Below are 13,413 nucleotides of genomic sequence, written 5' to 3'. Positions count from 1 at the left end.
CCTTTTTCAGAGTGGCCCTAGGGGGCTTAAAGTGGCTGTAGGGGGAGGAGGAGCCACCACTCACTTGGAGCCACTGATCATCAAGACAGAACAGTAGCAGAAAAAAGGGGACAGAGCACTGCTGAGCCAGTGTACCTTGTATTCATTCATTTATTCATTCAATATGTGGTAATTGAACACCTCCTCTCGGTGTGGCACCGTGCTGGTGGGTGTGCCCAACAGCTGTCAACCACAGCCAGATTGTGCAGGAAATTGAAAAAGGAACAACACCCCAATGTTCACAGCAACACTATGTACAATAGGCAAGACATGGAAGCAATGTAAATGCCCATAGACAGATAACTGGATAAAGAAGATGTGATATATAAAGAATAAAAAAATAAAAAGATGTGATACACACACACACACACACGCACAAACACACACACAATGGAATACTACTTAGCCATAAAAAATGAAATAATGCCAGTTGCAGCAACACGGATGGACCTAGAGATTATCATACTAACTAAAGTAAGTAAGATAGAGAAAGACAAATATCATCTGCTATAATTTATATGTAGAATCTAAAAAAAATGACACAAATGAAATTATTTACAAAACAGAAAGAGAGGGTTGGGAAATAGCTTGGTGGTAGAGTGCATGTTTAGCATGCACGAGGTAGTGGATTCAATACCTGGTACGTCCATTAAAAAAAAAAAAGAAAAAAGAAACAGTAAGAGACTCACAAACATAGAAAACAAACAAATGGTTACCAAAATGAAAAAGACAGGGGAGGGATAAATTGGGAGTTTGGGATTAGCAGATACAAACTACTATATGCAGAACAGGTAAACAACAAGGTCCTACCGTATAGCACAGAGAACTATATTCAACAGCTTATAATAACCTATAATAAAAAGTGAAAAAGAATATATATGTATAACTGAATCTCTATGTTGTACACCAGTAACTAACACAACATTGTAAAGAAACTATACTTAATTAAAAAAAAAGGCTGAGATGCAATTTTTGCTGTCAGCCTAAGATTGTCAACACAAAAATAAATATTCTAAAAGAAATAATGAAATATAATATTGCATCGTCTTTGGAATTGTAATAAATTGATAGATGGGTAAGGCAAAAAAAGGAAAAAAGAGAAAAAAGAACAACATGAAAACTATCGCCTAAATAATTCCCCAAACAACTGTTCAGTTAATGATTTTTCCCCATAAAGGCACCACATTTCTAACACTGGTTCTTTGTTTTTGTTTTTATATAATGACTGGGAGGTAAAAGGATGAATGAGAGAAACTCATTGCATTTCCCTTCCTCCAAGCTTATAGTCTAATAATCCACCAATATCAAATAAAGTCTGTCCTATGAATGCAAGCAGAATTTCCTATTGGGAAGTCTACTAGTATACCACATTAGGAGGTCAAGAATGTGGTAAATATCACAGAATTGGGAGGGACACAGATATTATGGATTGAATTATGTTCCCCGCAAAGATGTGTTACAAAGTCCTAACACCTGGTACCTGGGAATGTGACCGTACATGGAAATAGTCTTTGAAGATGTAATTAAGATGTAAATTAAAATGTGGTCATGTTGATGGAGGGAGGACCATTAATCCCATATGACTAGTGTCCTTATCAATGAGGAGGAAGACACTTCGGGAGAGTGTCACGTGATAAGGGGTAGAAATTGGAGTGATGTAGCTACAGGATTGACAAACACCCTCAAAAGCTAGGAAGAGGCCAGGAATAATCCTGCTCTGAGTTTCAGAAGGAGCATGGCTTTGCCGACATGTTGATTTGAGACTTTTAGACTTCTGAAGAGTGAGAGAATAAATTTCTGTCATTTTAAGCTGCCCAGTTTATGGGACTTTATTATGGCAGCCCTCGGGAACTAATACAGCAGACACACTTACAATTTTTCTCTACTGCATTTTAACTTTATTCACAAGTTACTTCATCTTTCTGAACCTCAGTTTTTCAGTTTTAAAATAGATAAAATACTTTATTTTACTTTTTTGTTTTTCTTGTTTTTTAGGGAGGGGGTAATTAGGTTTATTTATTTATTTATTTATTTGTTATTTTTTGTTGTTTTGTTTTTTGGAGGGGGAGATAATTAGGTTTATTTATTTATTTATTATTGCTTTTATTTATTTAGCTGATGTACTGGGGATTGAACCCATGACCTCGTGCATGCTAGGCATGTGCTCTATCATTGAGCTATACCCTTCTCCCCTAAGATAGATAAAATGTACAAAATGGTGCAGCCACTATGGAAAACAGTATGCTGGTTGCTCAAAAAGTTAAAAATAGAATTACCATATGCTCCAACAATTCCACTTATGAATATATTCTCAAAACAACTGAAAGCAGGGTCTGTTTTTTTCTTTTAAGCAGGGTCTTAAAGAAACGTTTGTCCACCTGTGTGCATAGCACTACTATTCACAATAGCCAAAAGGCAGAATCTACTCAAGTGTCCATTGATGGCTAAATGGATAAACAAAATGTGGTCGATGCATACAATGGAATATTATTCAGCCCTAAAAGAAAGGAAATTCTGACACCTGCTACAACATGGAGGAAACTTAACGACCTTATGCTAAGTGAAATAAGCCAGTTACAAAAGGACAAATACTGTATGATTCCACTTATACGAGTTTCCTAGAGCAGTCTAGTTCAGAGACAGAAAGCAGAATGATGGCTGTCAGGGGCTGAGGGGAGGAAGGAATGGGGAGTTGTTGGTTGATGGGCACAGAATTTCAGTTTTGCAAGATGAAAAGAATTTGGGGGATTGATTGCACAATAGTGTGAATGTACTTGACACCACTGAAATGAATATTTAAAAATGGTTAAGTCGGTAAATTTTATTTACCATCTGTGTATTTTACAATTAAAAAATTTAAAAATAGGAAAAATAATACATTAAAATGCATGAATAAGTGCTTTTTTTTAATAGTTGTTGGCTTATTGTAAGCTAGTAATACATTTTAGCTACCATCACCCTTCATCATCTTGAGTATCATAATTTGATAAAAATTAATATTCATTCATAACTTTAAAAATTCTTAGAATTCTAAAAATAGAATATATATCATAAGCCATCAGGCAATCTCATACATAATGGTGAAATCATAGAAGAATTCTTCTATTTTTATCCTAGAAGTCCCAGAAGAATAGCCAGGGTTGTCTTCTGCACTTGGCCTGGAAAAACCCAAGGTCTTAAACTGATGCAGTCAGCTACCATGGTGAAAGATAATGAGTCAAAGTCAAATATCATTATCCTGGAACACCCAAATACTCAGGCAAGAAAATTAACAATTCTCTAGCCAGGAAGATTTAAGCAATTAGCCACAAACATCTCAATTATTTAGTTAGCAAAAAAGGTCCAAAGTTGTTGTCCAGGGAAGCCCACGTTAATTTGCTAAGACCATCCAGATTCATTAGTCAAGGAGGTTGCTTTCCAGGATTGTCCACTACTGATAGAAGGAAAGTCCGATGTCACTTGCCAAGGTTATCAGTCTTTCACAAGGACTCTATTCCCCCAGGGCCCAGACCTGCCAGTTTCTGAAGAGAGAGGGTCACTTTTCTCATGCTTGTCCCCATGACAGAGGCCTGAGCCATTTATACCTTCATCGAGCCCACAATGATCCCCTCTCCAGGGGCCTTCAGCTCCGGACAGAAATGAACCAGAAGCAAAAATGACTGAGAGGCCCAGCTAGGGGACCCAGGGAGGAGGCGGTGCTGAGACCTCGGTGGCAGCTGACCCTGGTGGGGAGACCCTCTGTCTCATCTCAGTCTGTCAGAGCATCCAGTGAGGGCCTGGGGCTGCTGGAGACCCCAAAACATGCCAAGACACAGGCCATGGGGCAGCACAGGAAGATCTTATCCTGCCTGAGAGGTCCCAGGACGATGGGTTGGCCAAGGCTTCCCACAGCCTCCTGGAGCCTGAGCCTATTCCTCCAGAAAGATGCAGTAACAGAGGATCAGTATGAAGAGGAGGAGGAGGATGGACATATACAACAGGACCGCCAACATGCTGATCATTCTTAGTGCGGGGATGGGGCTTGACGCTCCTGTAGGCCCTCGGGACCAGCTGCTGACTTCCAGCCTAGAGCCTGGGCATCATCACCTTGGAAAAATCTGTCTAGCCAAGATCCCATCTCCCCTCAGGGAGGGGCTAAAGGCTCAGGAGTCTCTCAGCCCCTGTGAGGTCACAAACTCCAGGATGGTGGAATGCTGGCTTCCCAGCTACAGCCAAATCCTTTATGAACATGACCAGTATGTTGAAAGCAGTACTTCTGGTATATAATCATAATATTTTTTTTGTCTGTCTCTTTAGATTTTCTAAGGGGAAGAGTCTTTTCCCTATCTCTAGAAAAATCTCGGGAAGTCCTCATAAATTTTCTGATCATTCTTAGGTAATAAGTCTTATATTACTAAAAATGGGGAATATAGTTTCCATTCAATTATTTTAAGTGTCCATCTAGTGTATTAATCATGTTTTCAATGATCACTGATACATAAGACTTCTCTGCTTACCACCAGCTGGGGCCAAGCATAGGGTGGCTTGCTATCTGCTGGGAGGGGATGGGGACCTTCTCTCTTTACTTACCCAAATGTGTTTCTCTTTACCAGGTTTCTGTCCACTCCCCCACCCCTAATACAGATGGATCAAAACAGATGGGATGGCAGGGGAGGGCATAGCTCAGTGGTAGAGCGTGTGCTTAGCATGAATGAGGTCCTAGGTCCAATCCTCAGTACCTCCATTAAAAAAGTAAATAAATAAACCTAAATACCCACCCCCACAAAAAATTTAAAAAACAAAACAAAAAAACCAGATGGGATGAAGAGTGAGGTGGGGGGACATGTCTCTGAGTTGGGCATGAAATTAATCCTGGACATTCTCTCTTGGCCTCTATTTCCAGGATTCTCCAGAGATGCCCCCACTCCTTGTGCCCTTTGACTGCACCCCTAGTGATGTGAACAGGCCTTCTTGGGTCCGCTCAACCTTGCAGGCCCCCTCTAGGGCAGAACCTCTTGGGCAGCCATGGACATTCCGACCTCAGATTCTATACCTGCTAAAGGAGATGATGAACTTTCGACTTAGGAGTGGATTGACCCGGCTCACCTGTGCTCCTCAATGCCAGGTGGTATTTATTAAGCTCCCATGTATTGCAGCTGGAGCTCCTGGTATGAAGGTTACCAGGGAAAGAGGAACACCATCCTGCTCTCTCTCTTGGAGGCAGGGGGTGAGGCTATTTTAAGACCTAGACTCCATAATTCCCCCTCCTCTGAATGTCTAACACTGTACTGCTAATACCCTCAAATTAGAAGAGAGAATTGAGTCACAAACAACCATTTTTCATTTATGTTCTTCCTAAATTCTGCATCTGGTCCACCACTTTCTTTGGAAGGCAGCTGCCATTTTATCAGGTGGAACCTTCAAAAGCTGCCAGGATTCAACCACCTTTTACCTGCTGCAACCGTGATTTGCTGTGGTTTAGCAATTCATTCCTGTATCTTGGTGCCTTAGCTGAAATGTTCATTTGCATATCCTGTGACACTAACAATTAGCAAGCATAGACCACGCCTCTTAGATGACCAACCTCCTTTAAGCACTGGAGATGCAGAAATGACCGGGCCCAGATCCTCTCCCTGGTATCAGGGGAACAAAGGATGCAGGGGAATCGTGTAGATTGGAATTGTGGCTCTGCACCTTCCCAGCCTCCTGAAGGCATCTTTGCCTTAATCTCCAGCTCAGAATGAGGAGGCTCCCAACCTGAGTGGTGCAGCACGTCCGGCCCCTCCTGGGATGTCCAAGGCTCATGGGTGGGTGGGGGGCTGTGGAAGGGACATGCTATGAGCCTCCTGCTTGCTACTTCTCTCCTCTGGCTTTGAAAGGCTGATCAAAGCCAAATGGCCTTAGACCTGCTCTGGTGAACACAGTAGCCACCAGGCACATGTGGCTACAGAGCACTGGAAATGCAGCCAGTCCCAACTGCAATATGTTGTCGGTATAAAACACACACTGGATTCCAAAGGCTTTGTACAAAGAAAAAGAATAGTAAATATCTCATTAATAATTTAAAAATATTGATTACATGCTGAAATGATGGTATTTTGGTTATCTTGGGTTAAATATGATATATTATTAATTAATTTCACCTTTTGGGTCCTTTTTAATATGGTACTTAGAAAATTTAAAATTATGTAGCTGGCATTATATTTCTACTGGATAGTGCTGCCTTAGATTTTTCAAACAGCATGTTCTCTCTTCCTCATAAATACTACAATGTCCTTGCAGTGACAGAAGACCTTGCCTTTCTCAGAAATACTAGTGTATAGCAAGTACCATGCTTGGCCACTTGTTCTGTGCTATGCTCTTGGTGTGAACTGTTTCACTTAATTCTCACAGCAATGCTATGGGGGTGGGGGGAGGAGCTACGATTCTGCCCATTTTCTAGGAAAGGAAAACTAAGGCTGGGCATAGAAATTAGGTCACTTAGCCAAGAGTAAGGGCAAGAAGAGGAGGCAGGAAAGGACACCAGAGCTGTATAGCCATAGTGTGCACACCTGACTCCTTTGCCCACTGTCCTCACAGCCATAGCATCCCATGGCCCCTCCTCATCACAAAGAGTCCCAAAGTTCTCACTGTCTTAGAATCACAGAGCCTCTTCCCAGGTCCAGAAGATGGGGTGTTCTCACCCTCAGCGATCTGCCCTGCTTTCCTTCTTGGTTGCATCAATCAGGACTGGATGTCCACACTGTGCGGACCCAGTGAGCACCAGGAATCTGAAGTGGGGAGACTTTTCCTCAGACACAACGGTGGGTTGTTTGAACTTCAGAATGTGGGACTGTTAAGGAAACGACAGGCCAGTCAAGAAACAAGCACCACTCGGATGGTTGGAGTACTCAGATGTATTACGCCGGAGGGCTCAGAGGGGCTTCTGCACCGAAGCTCTGAGCACATTCAAGATGTGCACATGAGGTTTTATAGGGTAAAGTACAAGCTTGGGGTATTCGGCCAATAGGCATGGAAAACTTTAGCAACATCATCATCACAAAAGTGGAGGCGGGGAGGCAGCAAACCAACATTCCAAAGCCAGATATGTATCTTTGAAAATCCAGCTGGCTAGCAAAAAACATAAACAGCAAACCAACACTAATTAACTTAGATTTACAAGTTAGTCCAGCAGAACTCAGATCAGTATTCCAATACTTAAACTTGTTAGCCCAGCCCAGCCTCTCCCTCACATTCCTAGACCTGTGAGTTATCTTGTCAGACCAGCCCAGCTTTTCCTTCACAGGCCAATAGATAAACAGCAAGTTTCTACTGTATAGCACAGGGAACTATATTCAATATCTTGTAATAATCTATAATGAAAGAGAATATGAAATATATGTCTGTACATTATGGCTGAAACATGCTGAAATTGACACAACATTATAAGCTGATTATACTTCGATTTCAAAAAAGTTAAAAAAAAAAAAAGAATGTGGGCCAGGTTAGTGGCAGGGTTGCCTCGGGTCCAAGAGATTCACCTAGCCCAGGATGCAGGCAGTGTTACTGCTTGTGAAATTAGGGTCTCTGAGCCTTTCTTGCAGTGCCGTTGGGGACCTCTGACAGTCTTCTCTGGCACAATGCAGATCTGTTTGGGTACCTGAAATGCAAATCTGACGAAATCCCTTGGCTTCAAGGCCTCAGTTTACTTTGAGGACAAAGCTTTTGCAAAGCACCTGCCCACCTCTCTAGGCTTATCTCCTTGTCCCCCTCACGTTCCAGTTTCAGGTCATTGGAACAATATTTTAGTCTGGCAACGTCCAAATAAACATATGGCCAGAATTCATTCATTTGTTCAACTGTGTCAGCCACTAGCTAAGTGCTCTGAATATAATGGTCGATCAGACAAGATCCCTATTGTCCAAACTCGGCACAAGTCACATAAGCTCTATTAACAGTTTCTCACTGTGGGTGGAAGAGTAAACATCCCTCCAGATTAATCAGTGACAGCAAACAGAACATACTGAAAAGCAAAACCGGTGAGGGAATACTACTTCTAAAATTTCAGACTACTGTTGGAAATTTCTCCAAGTCATCAAGACGCCGAATTTAGGCTCCACTCCACGAGGAGGCGCCGCAGGACCGCTTGCGCGGGCTCCGCCCCGAGCGACGCCGCTCTAGGCCACACGGCGCGCCTCAGCTGCATTTCCGCCGGCGCCGCGCAGGTGCGGCAGGTTCCCTTAGTGTGGTTGCAGTTCCGCGCGGATCCACGCTACCACCCGACATCCACGGACATCCGCGCTGTCTCGGCGCCCGGGTGAGTCCCCTGAGGGGAGCTCTGGGCACGTGGTCTGCTTCTTACTACCCCCGTTATAAGGGGAAACTGAGGCCCCAGTAGATGGCGAGCGCCGGCCGCAGGTCGGCTCTGAGCCCAGGCCCGCTCCTGCCGCCAGGTGTGGACTTCTCGGGGCTCGTGTCCTCGACAAAGTGGCCTCCAGGTCCCGCGCCACCGGCCGGCGCTGCTTCGGAGCGTCGTGTCCCCCGGCCTCACCCGCCCGGTGAGGAGACTTGTGCCCGCTGAGGGCGAGAGACCCTTGGACCTGAGGTCCCGGAGGGGGTCGTGCGGAGCCCGCGTGAACCCGGCCCGAGGGGCGCCAGAACCCCCTGACTCTCCCTGCCCATCACCTCCGACTCCAGCGTTTCATCCCCCAAAGCCGCCAGTCGGTTACAGACCAAGTGTTCTCGTGACCGTTAGCCTGTTTTTCTCAATAACCTTTAAAGGAAAGCGTTCAAACCTCCATTTTACGGACGGGTTGTTTGAGCTTTAAATGAGGACGCCCCCCCCCCCCAGCGCCCCAGAAGGCCGAGTCTGGCTCCCTGCCCCCCTGCTTTGCGCTCAAGCCCTTTCCCACGCTTTCCCTGCCTAGGCCTCGCGAGCTCCCGGCTGCGTCGGAGACAGATGAAGACCCTCCCTCGGACGGCTTTGCTGGGCCTGCCTCAGCCAGCACCCCCTTCTGTCCTGCGGGTCCCTGACCCGCCCTGCCTGATGCACCCCCACTGTGTGCAGGGGCTGAGGCTGTCCCCTGGGTAAGTGCTGCTGCTCCTGGGGACCTTGAACTGGGGCTGTTTCCTGCGGGCCCCACGGCAGAGAGGGTGGTCCTGGGGCTGGGAGGGGGAAAGGGGTTCTGGGAGGTGTCTTGCAAAGCCCTTGTTCAGGAGGATGGGGCTGGGTTTGGGGTCCAGAAAGGCCTGGGTTCAGATCGTGACTCAGCCCTTCGTTAGCGGTGGAATCTTGGCTGAGCTTTACTTTCCGGGATGGGAGGGGCACGTGCTCTGGGAGGACAGTGGCCTGGTGTGTGTTTTTCTGTTTCTGAACCCACAGTGGCTGGCACATAGTAGATCCTCAGTTGATATCTGTAGGGTGGATGAACAATTGAGGCGTTTTAATCTGAAATTGGTCTTGCTGTGGCCTCTTTTAATGAGGGGAGATGGAATCTCTATGAGGAGATGATAGTGCTGGGGGTCGCGGGCTTGGCTGGGCAGCTTTTTCCTGCCTGGGCAGATCGCCGGCTGCTCACATGGGCTCCTCTGCCTGGCTCCCCTTCTGCCGTTTTCTGCCCCTGCATTCGAAAGTGATCGCGGGCTGCCTGTGCCCTGGTCATTGATAGTGCAGGGAGAGGAATCGCTGAAAGCGTTTCCCCGTGTTTGGAGGGTCCATCCTGTCCCTTCCAAACTCTGGAGCTTTCCCACACCTCCTTCCTCCCCCCACCTCTCAGATGCCTCCTGGCACTCGGTGTCTGTGAGTGCCCTCTGTGCCTGGCTCACTGCTGGTTTCTGTGAGGCTTTAAAAAAGAATGAGAGTAGGTTACGCCACAGCTGTGGTCTTCTGACCCTGGCATTCAATTTCAGCAGCCCTGTGTCCTTTTCTGCTGGTGTTTGAGGTGATTACAGGCTGCCCATGTCCTGACCATTGGGCAAAGGAAAATTTGCAAGGTTTTTTTTTTTTTTGTTTTGTTTTTTCTGTTCAGGGGATTCATACTTGTCCCTCCCTAACAGGACAGCCTTAAGTGACTGGCAGTGACCAAACATGAGGTAGTCTGAGGATGGAGGGAGTCAGGCTGTCGTGCCTTCATTGCTTGAGAAGGATCCTTCCCTGGTTTCCTACTGCATGGGCTGGTCATGTGCTGGTTTCTCGCCCCTGCAGGACTGCCACGTGGCTGCTGTTGCATGAGGGGTGTCATCAGGGGAGCCTGGACTGAGTCTCAGGTGAGTGGTGTCCTGGCTTGAGTTCCGGGCAGGCTGTGAGGCCGGAGGTGCTGGGTGATGGGGTGTGGGGAGAGAGTGCAGGGGAGGCTGCTTCCTGGTGTCCTCGGCCTGGTGCCTTGGAACAGGCTGAGGCCTGGGCCTGCTTCTGCTTGTGAGAGCCCCTGATGAAGGCTGCTGTGGTGTTGAGCGGACAGAGGACTGCATTTTAGAGTCAAACCTAGATTTACATCCAGTGGCCAGCTGAGTGCGTTTCTGTGAGCCTGAGTGAGCATCCTGTCACATGTTCAATACTGGAAGCTCTCACACTCATTCTGTCAGAGCCCAAGGAGTCTCAGTATTTGTGCTATGAGTCTTCCTCTTGACTCAGCCGGGACTGGTAAGTCATCTTTGGATATGCAGTGTAGCTCCGTCATCTTAGCGATAAGTCTGGTCAGTGACCTGTCTGCTGGTCAGGCCCTATTTGGGCCATTTTCCAGGATGCTGGCAGTGACCTCCCCTCTTGGCTCACTCGTTGCCCTTTTTTGCCCCTGCATTCGAAAGTGATCGCGGGCTGCCTGTGCCCTGGTCATTGATAGTGCAGGGAGAGGAATTGCTGAAAGCATTTCCCCGTGTTTGGAGGGTCCATCCTGTCCCTTCTGAACTCTGGAGCTTTCATACATGTCTTTCTTCCCACCAGTTTGTATTACTTCTGGGTAACGGTGCCGTGTGGTCACTGAGTGCCTTTTTCCCCAGGCTGGGCTCTGCCTCGCAGGTTTGTTTATGGCCTGGCGGAGGAGCCACCACAGGGGGTCATCTCCTCCTAGGTCTCCCCCCGGAAGCTTTCTCTGCCTCCCCACTGCACCCGTTTCCACATCCTCAGCCTCACCTCCCAGCACTAATCACACCTGGAAGTTGCTAATTTCCTTATCGAGCCTCTTGTGCTGTTATCCTGAGGGCAGTGCCTCCATCCTGTTTTGCGTGGTGTCTGATTGCTGACACGTAGTCCGTGGACTCCACTGCAGAGTGTCAGGGGAACCATGCCCAGCCAGCCAGCCTGCTGGCCTGAGGCAGCCTTTTCTCCCACTGGAAGTGTTGTGTCTCTAATGAAAGGCAGACTTATTAGAGGCTGCCTTTAATCCTGGCCCTGGGCAGGGCCCCCTGTCATTGGTGATTTTCTATTGATAACCCTGGACAAAGCACAGTCTAGTTGAGAGTATATATGTGAGGAGCCCTTACGCTAGGTGGGCTGCCAGTCAGCCATGGCGTGCTCTCCACAACCTGGCCTCGGCCTTGATTAGCAACAAGTTGATCACGGTTGGCACATAGGATAATGTGGGTGTTACTCCTGTCACAGGTAAGCTTCACACCCTTCCTAGAGTTAAGTTGTCCTTATTCCTAAGACAGCCTGGCCATTCAAGTAACACTGTAACAGCCTGCATTGTAGGTGCTCAAATCTGCCAGTCACTATGCTAAGTGTTCTGTGTCCACCAGGGCCTGCCGTGGATGCCCGTTCATGGCCATTTCTCTTGCAGATGGGTTGGTGTGTTGCACAGAGGTGCCGTGGGAGGTGTAATCTTCATGTCAGCCAGGCGCTGGACCCTGGGGCCCCAGGTAAGGTTCTTGGACCATTCCCTGGAATTTTGTGTTTTTGCATCTGCAAAGTCAGATGCATGTTCTTTGGGGCTTGAGTTCTCATGTAAGGGGAAGTGAGTTGACAGTGGCATCCTGTGAGTTTCCAGTTGTGTCCCTGCTGTGGGACAGTCCCTTGTATGCTTCAGTGGAGGGGCCTCTCGAAGTCTGCTTGGGTAGTCTCCCGGGGCATCTGCCTTCCGAGTGCTGCTGTGATGGAAAGCATGTGGATTTAGGCACCAGAGACTCTGGTCCAGGCCTCTGAACCTAGCTAGCTCTGTGACCCCATCTCAAACTTCACTTCTTTATCTGAAAAGCAAAGCTGGGATAGCAGTGAAGGTTTTTAAAAAATTTTTCATGGTGGTGTCATGACCACATGAGCCTGATCTTTTTCAGCCCAAAGGCATTTTTAGAATTTTATGCCACAAGTGTTTTGACTCCCCCTGCCTGGGACGGAGGTTTTATGGAGTCTTTGGAAGATACAGCAGAAGCTGCTGGTTCTCTCCTTGGCCGGGCGTTCTCCCTAACTTAGGCTGTTGCCCGGGCCCCTGTCACCAGCCTCCCGTCCTTCCTGGCTCTTTCTGTCCTTTTTTGTTCCTGCATCGAAAGTGATCACGGGCTGCCTGTGCCCTGGTCATTGATAGTGCAGGGAGAGGAATTGCTGAAAGACATTTCCCTGTGTTTGAAGGGCCCAGCGGTCCCTTCCAAACCCTGGAGCTTTCCAACACTAGCTTTTCTTTCTCCTGCCAGTCCCTTCAGAGCTCGGGCCTTTGCGGGCCCCACTGTGATATGGTGACCGGGCTAGCCCCCAGAACTGCAGGGGTTCACTTTGTCTTTGAAGTTAAGGAGCCTCTTGACAGAAACCAGTCTATATATTTGGGGTAAGTTCAGGTAGTGCTGAAGGATGTGTGTGGGAACTGATTCATGGGCTCTCCTTCATGAATTTACAGGAGTGGAAGGGAGTCCATAAGGATTATTCATGACAGCTGTGACTTGCATGCTCGTTTGTGTGTTCCCTTTGCTCTTTTACTCTTTCTCGAGCACAATCTCCAGGAGCTGCTATGGTGTAGAATATATGGAGAAAGGAAATAAAGGTGGAGGCCAGATAAAGGGGCATAGATGAGTTCTGTCAATTCTGAATCAATAAAGAAGTTTCCATTTGTCACAGTCTACCAGAAGCCCGAGGAATCAGTCACTCATGAGAGAAGAGAGCTTTGACGGACCAACCTCTTCGTAGCTCTCCTTTTAATCTGTGTTTTTTTGGGTTCTCTTTAAAAGGGTGGCCCTGGGGGCTCACTAGAGAAGAAATTTCCAAGCCTGTGGTTCTGTGAATCTGCATTTGTAGACTCAAGGCTCCCCAGCTTTGCTTTCTGGTTCACGTTAGTGAGAATATTATTTGGCTGACAGGGGCCCTAACCCTGTAGTCAGCCATCGACACATGGGCTGACCTTCTGCCTCCTGTGCTGCAGACATGTCCCATGGGAGGCAGAGTCCCTGCAGTGGTGCCGTCACTTAGGAAGTCTGAAGATGCAGCCTGATGCC

At 47.1% G+C, this 13,413-nt stretch overlaps 3 non-coding genes across 3 annotated transcripts; all 3 read left to right on the top strand.

Moving 5' to 3' along the window:
* The first annotated feature begins 9,615 nt into the window (after positions 1 to 9,615).
* On the top strand, positions 9,616 to 9,748 carry LOC123618532 (small nucleolar RNA SNORA71). Its single transcript, XR_006726964.1, has one exon. It is a non-coding gene; the product is annotated as a small nucleolar RNA SNORA71 (small nucleolar RNA).
* A 1,040-nt stretch (positions 9,749 to 10,788) lies between these two features.
* LOC123618533 (small nucleolar RNA SNORA71) lies at positions 10,789 to 10,921 on the top strand. The gene has a single exon (XR_006726965.1). It is a non-coding gene; the product is annotated as a small nucleolar RNA SNORA71 (small nucleolar RNA).
* A 1,545-nt stretch (positions 10,922 to 12,466) lies between these two features.
* Positions 12,467 to 12,598, top strand: LOC123618534 (small nucleolar RNA SNORA71). Its single transcript, XR_006726966.1, has one exon. It is a non-coding gene; the product is annotated as a small nucleolar RNA SNORA71 (small nucleolar RNA).
* The last annotated feature ends 815 nt before the right edge of the window (positions 12,599 to 13,413 follow it).

The sequence above is a fragment of the Camelus bactrianus genome, chromosome 19 (assembly GCF_048773025.1).
Source record: "Camelus bactrianus isolate YW-2024 breed Bactrian camel chromosome 19, ASM4877302v1, whole genome shotgun sequence".
In the NCBI taxonomy this organism is placed as follows: domain Eukaryota; kingdom Metazoa; phylum Chordata; class Mammalia; order Artiodactyla; family Camelidae; genus Camelus; species Camelus bactrianus.
This window is presented reverse-complemented; position numbering and strand designations above follow the sequence as displayed.